At 42.5% G+C, this 14,598-nt stretch overlaps 1 protein-coding gene across 5 annotated transcripts in view; it reads right to left on the reverse strand.

Moving 5' to 3' along the window:
* Positions 1 to 14,598, reverse strand: part of AGBL1 (AGBL carboxypeptidase 1) — a 784,724-nt gene that overhangs the window by 246,526 nt on the left and 523,600 nt on the right. For 2 of the 5 annotated variants that reach the window (XR_006218386.1, XR_006218385.1), the window contains one exon: positions 5,326 to 5,484. The exons of the other annotated variants lie outside the window; for them this stretch is intronic. The gene's annotated coding sequence lies outside the window, so the exon portion shown is untranslated. The remainder of the gene's footprint in view (positions 1 to 5,325; positions 5,485 to 14,598) is intronic. 5 annotated transcript variants of the gene reach the window in all.

A 14,598-nucleotide genomic window follows, 5' to 3' on the forward strand; every position in this document is an offset into this window, starting at 1 on the left:
AAAGGGGACGGGATGGGAAGGGAGGAGAGGGGAGGGGAGGGGAGGGGAGGGGAGGGGAGGGGAGGGGAGGAGAGGAGAGGAAAGAAAAGAGAAAAGAAAAGAAAAAGGGAGGGGAGGGGAGGGGAGAGGAGAGGAAAAAGAAAAGAAAAAGGGAGGGGAGGGGAGGGGAAGGCAGGGGAGGGAAGGAGAGGAGGGGAGGGGAGGGGAAGGGAGGGGAGGGGAGAGGAGAGGAGAGGAGAGGAGAGGAGAGGAGAGGAGAGGAAAGAAAAATGGAGGAGAGGAGAGGGGAGGGGAGGGGAAGAGAGGAGGGGAGGGGAGAGGAGAGGAGAGGAGAGGAGAGGAAAGGAAAGGAAAGGAAAGGAAAAAGAAAAGAAAAGAAAAAAAAGAAAAAAGGAGGGGGGAGGGGAGGAGGGAAGGGGAGGGGAGGGGAGGGGAGAGGAGAGAAAAAAGAAAAGAAAAAGGGAGGGGAGGGGAGGGGAGGGGAGGGGAGGGGAGAGGAGAGGAGAGGAGAGGAGAGGGGAGGGGAGGGGAGGGGAGGGGAGGGGAGGGGAGGGGAGGGGAGAGGAGAGGAGAGGAGAGGAGAGGAGAGGAAAGGAAAGGAAAGGAAAGGAAAGGAAAGGAAAGGAAAGGAAAGGAAAGGAAAGGAAAGGAAAAGGGAGGGGAGGGGAAGGGAGGGGAGGGGAGGGGAGCGGAGGGGAGGGGAGCGGAGGAGAGGAGAGGAGAGGAGAGGAGAGGAGAGGACAGGAGAGGAGAGGAGAGGACAGGAGAGGAGAGGACAGGAGAGGAGAGGAGAGGAGAGGAGAGGAGAGGAGAGGAGAGGAAAGAAAAATGGAGGAGAGGAGAGGGGAGGGGAGGGGAGGGGAGAGGAGAGGAGAGGAGAGGAGAGGAGAGGAGAGGAGAGGAGAGGAGAGGAAAGGAAAGGAAAGGAAAGGAAAGGAAAAAGAAAAGAAAAGAAAAAAGAAAAAAGGAGGGGGGAGGGGAGGAGGGAAGGGGAGGGGAGGGGAGGGGAGAGGAGAGAAAAAAGAAAAGAAAAAGGGAGTGGAGGGGAGGGGAGGGGAGGGGAGGGGAGAGGAGAGGAGAGGAGAGGAGAGGAGAGGAGAGGAGAGGAGAGGAAAGGAAAGGAAAGGAAAGGAAAGGAAAGGAAAGGAAAGGAAAAGGGAGGGGAGGGGAAGGGAGGGGAGGGGAGGGGAGGGGAGCGGAGGAGAGGAGAGGAGAGGAGAGGAGAGGAGAGGAGAGGAGAGGAGAGGAGAGGAGAGGGGAGGGGAGGGGAGGGGAGGGGAGGGGAGGGGAGGGGAGGGGAGGAAAGGGGAAAGACTAAAAGTCCGGTTCTTCCAGTACAGTGTGGCTGTAGTGAGAACAGCCTGGCTCCTGAGTCTGGCTCATTCTCTCACAAGCTGAGGTATCATAGGCACTTTTGGAAACCTCAATTTTCTCATCTGTAAAACAGTGATTTGAAAACAACAAAACCTTACTTTGCAGGGGTGTCATGGTAGCTAGAAATGATGCATTTGAAACGCCTGCAACCAGTCACTGATTATCACTGCTCTGTTTTAAGTTTGGCTAAAGGGATGTTCCCTTTGCCTGCAAACTGCACCTGCTGTTTCTCTGCTCAGCACAGCGCTGTTCACTTTATTGGGCCCGGATCAAAGGTCACCTCCTCCAAGAAACTTTGCAAGGCCCTACTACTTTCCCTTTGAACTTCCCACCTCCGTTCCCCAGCCTCGAACAGAATCCAGATCCTCACTCCCACATTGCTCACCTTGTGGCTTCCGTCTTATTTTGTATGTGCCTGTCTTTTCCAGGAGACGCTCAGCTCTTTGAAAATAAGGCGTGTATCATAAGCACAGTGCCTTTTACACATAGCGTGAGCACAGAGAAGTATGTGTAAATGCCCAGTAAATATTATGAAGAAGGAGATCTAAGAAGAGGCTATTATAAAACTATCATCACCGACTCCAGAAAACATGCATTCTGAGAATCAAATACACATATACCAGAAATGACCAATCATCAAATACAGTATGTGAGTGTCAGATAGGATACATTCTTGAGGTAAGGAATTTTAAAGAGGAAATTTGAAACATTCAGAGGACACTCATCAACAAGTCTAGTAGCCACACATAAGTATTATAGACCTGCTCACACATACGAATATGCACCCGTACTATGTGCTTATGCCCAATGGAGACAGTGCACAATTTTATATGAATGTTGAGAAATAATGGATGAGTTAGTGTAGTGTCTGGTCATTGGATGCGCCAGATGGTATAACAATGTGAGGAAGGGCATTAGCTCTGACTTCACATGGACATGGCTTTGAATTCCAGTGATATTGGGCATTGGGGAAGCTATTGACAAAGCCTCAGTTTGTCTCTCTGTAAAAACCTGATAAGCGAGTCCACTCCGAAAATTGTTCAGGGGATCAAATAGGAGATAATATAAATGCACTAAGCAGAGTAGTATAATATTGGCATTCAATGCATTTTATCTATGAATAATTAATGTTTACTTCCCCATACAAAACTTATCTCTACCTCTGAACGTATAAAACTAGAAGGGATTAATAATACTAAAAATAGTAGTGACAATAACAGTATGGCAGGAGTAGGAAAAAGGTTGCATATACACATGCTTGCATATGTATGTCTCTATATAATATTGTCTTAGTGATTTTCAACATATAGGTGTGCATGTTCCTTTTAAATCTGCCCACTCAGCATCAATGTGTGTGTGTGTGTGTGCGTGAGTCTGTGTGTGTGTAAGTCATGTGTGTGAAATAGCTTTCATATAATTATAAGCCAAGGAACAACGCTCTTATTTCACATTGAACATGACGTCTATAAACATATCAAAGTATGAGCATAAAAGAAAATGGAAACCTGGATGGAACATGTCTGGAGCCTGTAAAGGGAGCTACTGTGCTCACTCTTAGGTCCCCTATACTTTTCCTCACCCATTCTAGAACATGTTCCTCATCAGCTCCCTCAGGGAACAATAGCAAAAACACGAGGGAAGCCTTATTCTTCCATTTTCTTTTCTGTCTGTCTACAGAGGATGAACCTAAAAACCACAGAAAGCTACAGAAGCAGTAGGAGGGAGTCGTCAGGCACCATCAAGGAGGGAAAACCCATGCGCTTCCTAAAGTGGCTTCATTGCTTTGTTGCAACAGGAAAGCAAAGGACCATTAGGGGCAGTGTCTGCACAGCATGGGAAGTGGCTGGCTGTGGCTCTGAGCATGCCATCAGGGGGCGCCAACATCAAGGTGTGGCTTCCCCAAACCAATTGGTGTCCAATCCTCCCATCTCAGCCTCCTCCCTTTGGAGATCTGAGGCACGGTCCCCACCTCTCTTTACTTTCCTTAAATCATCTTACTCGTCACCCCTGTCCCTGCAATAGTCGCTCGTCTCTGCATCTTTTCTGACTACAGATCTCTTTGTCACTTCCCCCCATAAACTGCATGGAACCCATTATGCCATACTTCTCCCTACAATGTGAATTATGATTCTATTATCTCTGTAGCCATCTTTCTTACTGGAGAACCTGGCTCATGGTCATATTACATCAGAAACATACACTTTAAAGTCACACAGACCTAGTTTTCAATCCTGACAATACCTCTAGATCGCTGTATGACCTTGAGCAAGTTTTGTAACCTCTGAGAACCTAAGTGTCTTGGGTCACACATGAATATAGCCGTCTGTCCCAAGGTTGCTTATAGCCTGGGCACTTGAAAAACAAATGCTAGATGCTTAAGGTAGTGTCAAGGACAAAGTAAGCCTTCAATAAAGGCTGCTTCCCTTCCCACCAAGACATCAGAGGGAATCAAATCCATGACAGAGGTCACTGGAAATGTCACAAACCTAGGGTAGGTGGAAGAAGGTTAGTTACAGAAAGATGAAGAGAACTGCCCATATCATTAGCAGTAAGTGTATGAATGTGGAGTGTGCTAGATACAGGTGCCCCATGCAAATGACCTCTCCCCTTTCCAAGAGATCTTACAGACACGGAGGGGAAGAGCCTTGCAGTTAGATACAGGCAAACCAGGTAAAAAAGCTAAACTTGCCAATTTCTGCCTGTGAGATTCTAGGAAAGATCTTTAACCTCTATGGGTATCAGTTTCTTCATTTATAAAATCTGCTAACAGCAGCCCTCCACAAGATTGTTGTGAGTTCACACAGAACGATTAGCACCATGCCGTCTCCACGGTAAACAGTCAATACGTGTTAGTTAGATTTCCAAAAGAATTCCCGGTTTTGAAGTAACAGGAGTTAACGCTAATATTGCAATTACTAAGCATTAGACACTATTCTAAATAGTGACTGAATTTCTCATGTAACACTCACGGAAAACCTATGGGATAGATACTACCGTTTTCATACGTGAAGGTGAGGAAAAGAGAAACCCATCTCAGAGACATCACCTGACTTGCCTAAGGCACATGGGCAGTACGTGGCAGGGCCTGGAATCCTGTCCTCAGTTCCAAGCATCCAGCCTCATAATCTGTCCTGCTAAGCACTCCCACTAAACTGCCTCCAAAATTCAGAAAAATTAACTCCTTGACACATACCCTGTATTTGAGAACTTAATTTTCAAGAGTACTACCTTTCTTAATCTCTGTAATAGTTCATATAAATCATGGTTTCAAAGTGCAAGGGACTGAAACCAAGTCTGTCTGGTCTAGGAACACACAGAAGAAATATGGGGATGGGGGTGGAGTCCACAGCAAGGAAAGGAATGTTGGAGAAACAGAATAGGGAAGGAGATACTGGCAATGGCCCCTACATTGTTAAAGACACCTGAAAAATCGTTATCACAGAAAATTTGTATCTTCTGCTCTGATGGAGGAGATTGTATCAGACCAACCTCTTACTGAGAGCAACTATAAACCTGAACACACACACACACATACACACACACACACACACACACACACACACACACACACACACATTTGAAGAAGCTAGATTAAAGCATAGGACCCTGGAGCCCCACTGCCTGCATTCAAAGCTTGACTCTACCATTTATCAGCTACATGGTCTTGGACATGGCAATTAAATTTTCTGTGCCTCAGTGGTTGCATCTGTAAAATGGGCATAATAATAAGACCTGCCTCATAAGACTGTTATGCAAATTCTCCTCTCAATCTTCATGTGATAACCAGTGCAAACAGGGTGGCTTCTGACCAGTGCCCTTGAGGAATGTCACTTGAGGAAGTATGGGAAAGAAGAACAGGTTAGAAATAAGATGGTCACGGGCTGGGAGTTTTTCCTTACTACCTTCTAAAATTCCCAAATCCCTGGCTCCCAAATCTGCTGGATGCCTTACCCACAAGCAATCTTTACTTCAAAGGCATCCAGAAAACACAGGTTACTCTGGGTTGCCCTAGGCCGATGACTCTCCCTGAAACTCCAAAATCAGTCCAGTGGGCGAAAATAGTACCTTCTTCCTCTATATCTTTGCTTCTTGTTCACTTCCAAGTTTTACCTGCCAGCATTTCAAAAGGGGGAAAGAAAACCAACAAGATTACTTTCCTGGTATCCCTGAAGGATCTGATAGAATCCCAGAAAAACAAAGCTGGAGCCTTTTCTACTTGGCAAATCATCACCTGAGCCATCAGCTAAAATCTCACTGCAGAATATTTATTGCTGGTGATAATGTAGGAGGCAGAAAGATCACAGCATGATTTGGGGATCCCTGGTGACCCCTGCTGCTTTAAATGAGGGAGGAAATCTCTAGCCTCAGGATCGGAGAAGGCTTGATGTGAGTGTCAGGGTAAGAGATTCAGACAGTCTCCCCCCACACAAGCAGTTATTCCCAAGAGACAACTTCAGCCACATGAGTCTTCATTCTAGATCAGTCCTTGTAGGAAAGAAAAGTCCAACAGAGCCCGGTATCAATCCAGCAAGGCCACAAACAGAATTCAACAATTTGGGGCATACAATCATATCTTTTTTCCTTTTAAATTTTTTTTTAACGTTTACTTATTTTTGAGACAGAGCATGAACGGGGGAGGGTCAGAGAGAGGGAGACACGGAATCTGAAACAGGCTCCAGGCTCTGAGCCGTCAGCACAGAGCCCTACGTGGGGCTCGAACTCACAGACCACGAGATTATGACCTGAGCCAAAGCTGGACCTTAACCGACTGAGCCACCCAGGCGTCCCATATCTTTTTTTCTTTTTGACTCCATATCTATTTTTTTCTTTTTGACTCTTAGTTTGTTTATATAAAAGTACAAATTCAAACATTTTTGCTTTGGCATGGAAGTAGCTATTATATACTCTTAAATGTGCATTATCTTTACCACTCATAAAGTCCACTCTGATGCATTCTTGTTTAATCCTTACTAAACTGCTTGTGATAACTTTTATTATTGCCAGATGAAACATGAATAATTTTATGTCCAGAAATGTGGGGGGGGGGGGGGAATGGCCAAATCTACCAAATGAGTAAGTGGTGGCAAATGAATTTAACCATGGGAATTAATAGCAATAGACCCTGAACTGTACCTGAAATGAGGCTGGGATGATGAAAAAAAAAATCTGTGGGTCAAAAATAAAATGTTCTAAAGTTTAAGGACAATTAGATAGTGAAGATTTCAGAAAATGGTTACGAACAACTTGAGCTGGTCTGCAGTTAAAACTAATGTTAGTAATGGCTTGGGAATCACCATTCTTCTCTTTACCACTTAGAATACTCTAGTAGTAAACCAAGACAGAGAGCCTAATTCTCAAACAACTGCCAGGACTCTGAGACTATGTTGGAAGAAACAAATACAAGGGAAGTAGCAGATCATAAACACCAAGAACTATAGAGTTTTGCTGCATTTGTTTATTTGATCAGCAAATATTAAGTTGTGCTCTCACACTCTGTTAAGCGCTGTGGATACATCAGAGAACAAAATACACAAAATCCCTGTCCACATTGAACTCACATTCCATGGCTGCATAAGTCCATTTCTAAATGCAAACTAAATCTAGATGGGAAAGTTAGATTCTTCTGGAAAATGGGTGGAATGTACCCATTTCTATCTGAATTTTGACACAGTGAACCCAAAGCTTACAGCTTAAGTCACGAGAAGCATGGAATTCTATTCAGCCTAGAGTCCTGGGCACAAAATTTTAGGGGATACAAAGAAACTTGGTAATTGAGACAAATGCTGCCTTCATGCAATATTTTTAAAAATCAAAATTAATGCAAATAATCCACACTGAGCATAATATCAAAATTCTAAATAAAGGCAAAGTTTTTCCTTTCACCTCAGACTTTAATACGCATCCACAAGGCTCTGAGCGAGTAGGTAGAGGCTAACAACGAGAAGGTAAGCTCTACTAATGTTTGTGGGGCCACCTGTCTGGCTGAGGGCCCTGAAGGCATTTTCCTAACCTAACCCATGGCACTTGTAAACTGCCAACAGGAGCCATGTTGACTTGAAAATGGAATTGTGTTAGAAGTTTAGCTCCACATGCCCATGGAGCAGAACTACTTTGGTCAACTCCAGCTTATAGTTAAAGGATGTCCCATGATTCAATGAACAGAACTTGAAAATAGGAAGCCAAAGGTCCCACATTACCCAGTACCATTTATGTCCTGTGTAACTGTGTGCAGTTACTTAGCTTTTCTGGGCCTCACTTATGACATCTGTAAAATAGACACATTCTTTTCAGCTCAGTGACTGTATCAGACCCTGGCAAACTAGCTAATTGAGGCTTCACAGAGAGAAGAGGGATAGCCACTTGCCTTAATATGATGCTCTTGGAACCAAAAACACAATCCATTTTGTCTAGCTTCATTGAACATTTTTGAGTCAAGTCTAAACAAAAATCTCCCTGCACTTCATTTTCATGCAGAGAAACTGGGGAATTTGCCCATTGCAAAAGTTTGGCATATAGGTACAAAGTAAGTGTGCATAAGAACTAATTATATACCAAGGTAGCCTCACCCTGAGTGCATCTGTTCTGATGTTACCCAGTAAACTCACAAGATAACCTTGTGCAAGTCTCTGAACCTCTCTGGACCTCAGCTCTTTCATCTAGAAAATAGGAGAATAGACTTGATGATGTGGGAGGCTTTCACAGCTTGACATTCAGTGATTCTCTAAGTATATCAAGCAAGTCCTTCTAAGTGTCTCTAAACAGGGAAACCAGAGGTGCCTGGGTGACTCAGTTGGTTAAGCATCTGACTCTTGATTTCAGCTCAGGCCATGATCTCACTATGGGTGGGTTTGAACCCCATGTCAGGATCTGCACTGACAGTGCAGAGCCTGCTTGGGATTCTCTCTCCCTCTCCCTCTCCCTCTCCCTCTGCCCTTCTCCCTCGCTCATGTACTGTCTGTCTCTCTCTTTCAAAATAAATAAGCAAACATGAAAAAAATTAAACTGGGAAATCAGAAACTACCTCCCACCCTGTGGAAAATATCTCATTATTATTATATAAATAATTATTATTTTTTTAATTTTCTAGTTTTAGCTGCATTTGGCTCTGGTGATCTTTCTTTACATCTTAGTTTGCAGCAATAATGAATCAAAAAATAATGTTTCCTGGCCATGAGAAATAAAAACAAGATTCCAGAGAAGTAGTATCCCCATGCTTTTCTCTTATCCAATAAAGACCTTTCCTCTTTTTTTTTAAAATTTATTTAACTAAATTCAAGTTAGTTAACATACAGTGTAGTATTGGTTTCAGGAATAGAACCCAGTCATCCATCACTTACATATGAGCACCCAGTGCTCATCCCTAAAAGCACCCTCTTTGTTATCCATCATCCAATTAGCCCATCCCACCACCCACATCCCCTCCAGCTACCCTCAGTTTGCTCTCTGTATTTAAGAGTAAAGACCTTTCCTCTTAATTGAGAATCTAATTTCCAGGCCACAAGACCTGAGAACTAAACTGATGGTTAAACATTTTTTTTAATGACATCTCCTGACCTTCAGAGCAACACAGTCTTTGCCAGCCCGCGCATTGCTGCTTGAAGCCCCAGCTGACATTCAAAGGACTTCAGACATTCAGCTAGTCTCAGGGCCATGAGAGCCTCCTAAGTCTGCATTTCAGTGTCACCTTTGTGGTGTGGGAGTCCCCTGAGTATGGCAGGATGCCTCACACCTTCCCATGGGAACTGGGTTGGTTTTCATTTTCCACTTGGTAAACATCTGCACAGGGCAATCATACCCCCTCTGAGGTCATTGCTTCATGTGTGTTGCACCTTCTGACTTTGTGCCATTGTCATTGGCAACCTCATCAATTCCCAGCTGTGCCTGACTCTTCCTCTTCCTTCCCTTTGATTCAACACAATCCAGAAGGGAGGGAAAATGTGCTATACACTTTCATGTCCTTTTTCTCCAAGTATATTCCTTGACATAAAAAAATGTTTACTTATTTATTTTGAGAGAGAGAGAGAGAGAGCGTGAGTGGGCAGGGAAGAGGTATCGAGGGAGGGAAAGAGAGAGAATCCCAAGCAGGCAGGCTGTTAGTTCAAAGCCCAAAATGGGGCTTGATCCCACGACCCTAGGATCATGACCTGAGCCAAAATCAAGAGTTGGACGCTCAACCGACTGAGCCATCCAGGTGCCCCTCTACAAGTACATTCTTAACTGTGCTTAGAGCACAGAGAGACATGCCCCCTTGTGCACCTAACCAATGAGGAAAATCACCTTCCCCCTATCCTGTTGTAGCCCTAACTAACTAGAAAACTAAGTAACGAACTCCATTCCATTGGTCATGGCACCTCTTCATGCCCCTCATCTCTTTCACATTCTCATTTCCTTTCTCACCAAGTTTACATTCCATGGGCCATTATTATCATCACTCCTGACATTCGCTCTCAACATCTTTGCTTGATCACACTTGTCTGGCAATGCCCAAGGTTATAAATAACTATTGCCCATGGCAGGCCTGATCAGAGCAATGCCAGCTAGATGGTGGACCAGTCACATTCTACATTCATGACCACATATCACAAATGGGCTCTTGAGCAGAAAAGTGATGTCCCCTCATTGGATGTCCTACAAGTTCCAGGGAAAGGAATGGATGTGGTCAATCCTTCACAGAAGGAGAGAATGAATACCTGGGAACATTAATGCAATCTACAGTCATGGCAATACAAATAAACACGTTTATTGAAGATATATTTTGAAGATAGAAACAGCAGAAAGGAAACATAAAGAAAAAAGAAATCAGAAAAATGACTCTTAGGTTTTGAGTCTGATAACAGGATAGATACTGGTTAGATATCCAACTAAAAAAACGAAGGAGGAAGGATTACAAGATTAGGATGTGTACAGAAAGGTCTTTATCACCACTGGTCAGGCTAAATCTGAGTTATCCAAGGTCCCTGATCACAGAGGTGACTGGCCATTCAAGTTTGGGGCTCTGAGGAGACTTCAGGGCTAGAGATATTAATTTGAGCATAATCTTTATATATTTGGTATTTGAATATAATAGGGTCCTTTAAGGATAGAATGTAGATAAACAAAAGCAGAGGGCTAAGATTAAGACCTTAAGGCAGCCCAACATTTACAGGTCAAATGAGAGAGCTAGTAAATAAATCAGCAAAGAAACTTGAGAATCAGTGACCAGAGATGCTGGAGAGTGGTGTTGTAGAAACCAAGAGGGCACTGGTTTGTGTCAAACACTTGACATACATTACCCTGATCCTCACACTCTGCTAGGTGGATATTACTGTTTCCATCTGATAGGGGAGTATATAAAGAACTAGAAAGACTGATGACCACATCCAAGTTCACTCAAGTAATATATTTCAGCGCTAGTAATCAAACTGACATCTGATAACCTCAAAATTCCTGAGCCTCCCATCACATCTTATTATCTCCAGTGAGGCTAAAGAGGGAGGAGAGGGAAGGGACAACTGAATGAATGAACCCTAGCAATCAGAAAGAAAAGGTTCAGGATGAAGTCTGGTTTTGCTGGGAAATTTATCAAGCTCTAGAAGTTTAGACAGGAATGCAAAGAAGACTTCAGTCCCCATGAAGAATACCCACCATCTACGTAAAGATGCTTTGCATTTTTTAAAAGATTGGTGGATTTTTCCCTAACTCATCTCTAGCATACATGTCTATTCAAGGCTGACATTAATTAACTTAATCTACATTAAGCACTTGGAGGACAGCAGAGAACTGGGACTATATTTCCCCATGCCACTGTTCTGGTCATTCATCCAATTGGGCAAAGAAAAGGCTATTGAATGAGTAAGACACAACTTCTCCCTCACAGACTTGAGGTTTGGCTTATGGATTATTATTTCTGGGTTGTCTTATGCTTACAGATTTTTCTCATTATGTTTGTTTCATCACTCAGTAAGTATCGGTTAGGTTTTCCAGCCAGTCATTCTCATTAATTTATTTTTCTGCTTTTTTAAAAATTTTAATTAGTTAATATACAGTGCAAGATTGGTTTCAAAAGTAGAATTTAGTGATTCATCACTTACATACAACACCCAGTGTTCATCACAAGTGCCCCCTTAATACTCATCATCCATCTAGCCCATCTCCCACCCATCTCCCTCCAGTAACCCTCAGTTCATTCTCTGTCATTAAGAGTCTCTTGTAGTTTGTTTCCCTTTCTTCTCCCCACCCCTACTTCCCATATGTTCATCTGCTTCGTTTCTTAAATTCCACATATGTGTGAAATCATAGAATACTTGTCTTTCTCTGATTTACTTATTCTGCTTAGCATAATATATGATAGCTCTATCCATGTCGTTGCAAATGATAAGATTTTATTATTTTTAATGGCTGAATTATTTTCCCAAAGGATACAAAAATACAGATTCAAAGTGGTACAATGTTTATTGCTGTGCTATCAACAATAACCAAACTATGGAGAGAGAGTCCAAATGTCCATTGACTGATGAATGGGTAAAAGAGACATGGTGTGTGTGTGTGTGTGTGTGTGTGTATAATGGAATATTTCTCATCAACTTTTTCCCCCTCTCTCTTTGGAGAGAAGATGGGAACTTCTGGTAGGAAGTTTTGGTGCACAGATCCTTAATATCATTCAAACATTGGCCTAAAAACCAAGTCTTTTAAGAGTACCAGATTCAGGGATTTTAATTCTCTTTGTTATGATATTATGAAATGCTTAGATGCAAGGGAGTCAAGGTTAATGGTTATTTTGGTGGGACCATCACTGGCCCTTTGCTTTTCCAGCCTAAGTCTTTTTCCATTTGTTTAACTGTTCAACAGACAGATTTACAAAATACAATTTACAAAGAAAACCTTCATTTCCTGTGGTTCCCTGGCTCCACACCCCTTCTCCAACCCTAATTTCACCTCCAATTTTTCAAACGCGATTTTTCCTCCCCACAGCTTTAACTAGCTAAATTCTTTCTCATTTTCCCCTTCATCTTTCCTTGGTTTGGGGCACAATTTGTTTGTTCTTCTGACTACCCTTCATAAAGCTATATTGTTGCTTGCTCCTGTGTGATCACAGGATGGTTTCTAGCTCAACTGTTCTCATCCTTTCTTCAATGATAGGGTCGTGGCTGCATTGTTCATTTTCAGACAACTAAATGTGTTTTCTTGGGCTCCTATAACGAGTAGAGTGTTCAACTTTCCCAAATCTGTCATCTTCAAGGTGGTTGTGATGCTGCAACCCCATTTCTCAGGAGGTGTCTGGGGTACATTCTGGAAGAGGAAGAAGATCCCTAAAGCACAGACTGATCAGAGGGAGTTCAGACACGCTCCTCAAGGAGCCAGGCCTTTGTTCGCCAACACTGGCTGAGCTCACTTCTGCTCTCTAGGGCAACCGGTCAGTTAGTGAAACAGAAGAGTTCTGGCAAAAGTTTACAAAAACAGATTGAAAACCTCAAAATGAGGGGATACATAAAGATTATTAGTCAGGAACCACATGTGCTCATTATGTTTACAATCACCATAAAGTCATAGCATTTTAGTCTTAGAGTCCTTTCTTGTTGGATCCAATGGTGCTCCTTTGCTTAGCCTATAAATCCCTTGCTGAGCACAATCTCCCCTGGGTTTAGTAGGTTGTACAGAAGAATTTGTCAAGATCTACAATGCCCATATTAGCCCACTGTTTTGGTCTAGACATATTAACTTTATCTGTAGAAATGGAGGTTATGAAATAGAAACTAATATTTCTCACTATTAAATGCTACCCCACACCTTCCCATTGCTTCTCTGCTCTCATGTTTTGTCTCAAATTCCCTTTACCCTGCCCTTCCCTTGTGATTTCTTCCGTCTTCCCCTCTGAGCTACTTCATCACCTTGGACACCTTTCCATCTTGCCTTAACACTAAAAACTAATATTTGAGCCCTTGCCATATGTCAGGCAATTGCCTAAAGCACTTCACACTGCTTATTTCACAACATACTCTTTGAGTTAGGTTATATTATTATCTCTGTCTTACATGGAAACACAAAACAAAACAAAACACCCTGAAGCACAAAAAAACAAACTTATCCCTAATCACATATCTAGTAAATGGTAAAACTAGGATTCCAATGCAGGCCCTCTGACCTCTGAGTCTGACCTCTTCACCTCCTTAGTTCTATCCATGAGGACTTGATACTTTAAGTAAATTTAAAAATTTGTAGATAAAAATGAATTTGGTTTATGCATCTATTCTGAATAAAGCCATACTGGCTTTGAGATGCCAGAGATCAAAGTTAAGAGCTCCTGGATCACATTTACTGATTGCTTCAGGTCTCCGAGTCCTTCCCACTCCTAACTGAAAGCTGTAAATCTTCTGGGGATATCCATGGACGTTTCTTTCTGTCATTTTTCCCATCTGCTTGTCCCTTTCTCTTTTTTAAAAGCTTTATTGAGGTATAACTTATATATTAAAACTTTACGTAATTTATACAACTTGATGAGTTAGGACAATTGCACACACCCGTGAAACCATCAGCACAATCATGGTAATAAACATATTCATCACTTCCAGAAATTTCCTTGTGCCCTTTTGTTTTTGCTTTGTTTGTAATAATAGCACTTAACAGGAGATCTATCTCTTAACACATTTTTAAAAAGTGCATTATACAATGTTGTTAAGTATAGGCCCCTATGTCACACAGCGGATGTCAACAACTTATTGATCCTTGCATAATTGAAACTTTTCCAAGTCTTGATGAGTTCTTTATTTATTTTTAATCTCTCTGGGAACTTCTAAGCAATAGATAATATAAATAATGATTTTCAGTGATATATTCAACTCAGCTATGACTCAGATGGGCAGAATGTCCCATGAAATGGACATGGCATGAACCCTACTTAGTTCTGGATAGATGTTAATCTACATTCCACACACTGAAGCTTTCCATGGAACCCTGCTGCACATGAACAGCCCTTCAAGTTTTCCCTGTGCAGCAATGCTAACTGGACAAATAGACTGGGTAGTGTACTTGGCAATCTTTATAGTAACTTCAGGGCAAGACTCTTGAAAAAGACTTGAACTGGGAATGGCAGCCAGGTTCTAGAAATTGAGGGGGAATCCCTGATGGATCCATAGAGAGGAGATTCCACTATTTGTCCCCTTTATACCACAGAGGGTATAGAGTGGCTCTCATGGGTAATATGCTTGTGGACATCACCATTGGAGAAAATATCTTAACAGCATGTAT

This window comes from Panthera tigris, chromosome B3 (genome assembly GCF_018350195.1).
Source record: "Panthera tigris isolate Pti1 chromosome B3, P.tigris_Pti1_mat1.1, whole genome shotgun sequence".
In the NCBI taxonomy this organism is placed as follows: Eukaryota; Metazoa; Chordata; class Mammalia; order Carnivora; family Felidae; genus Panthera; species Panthera tigris.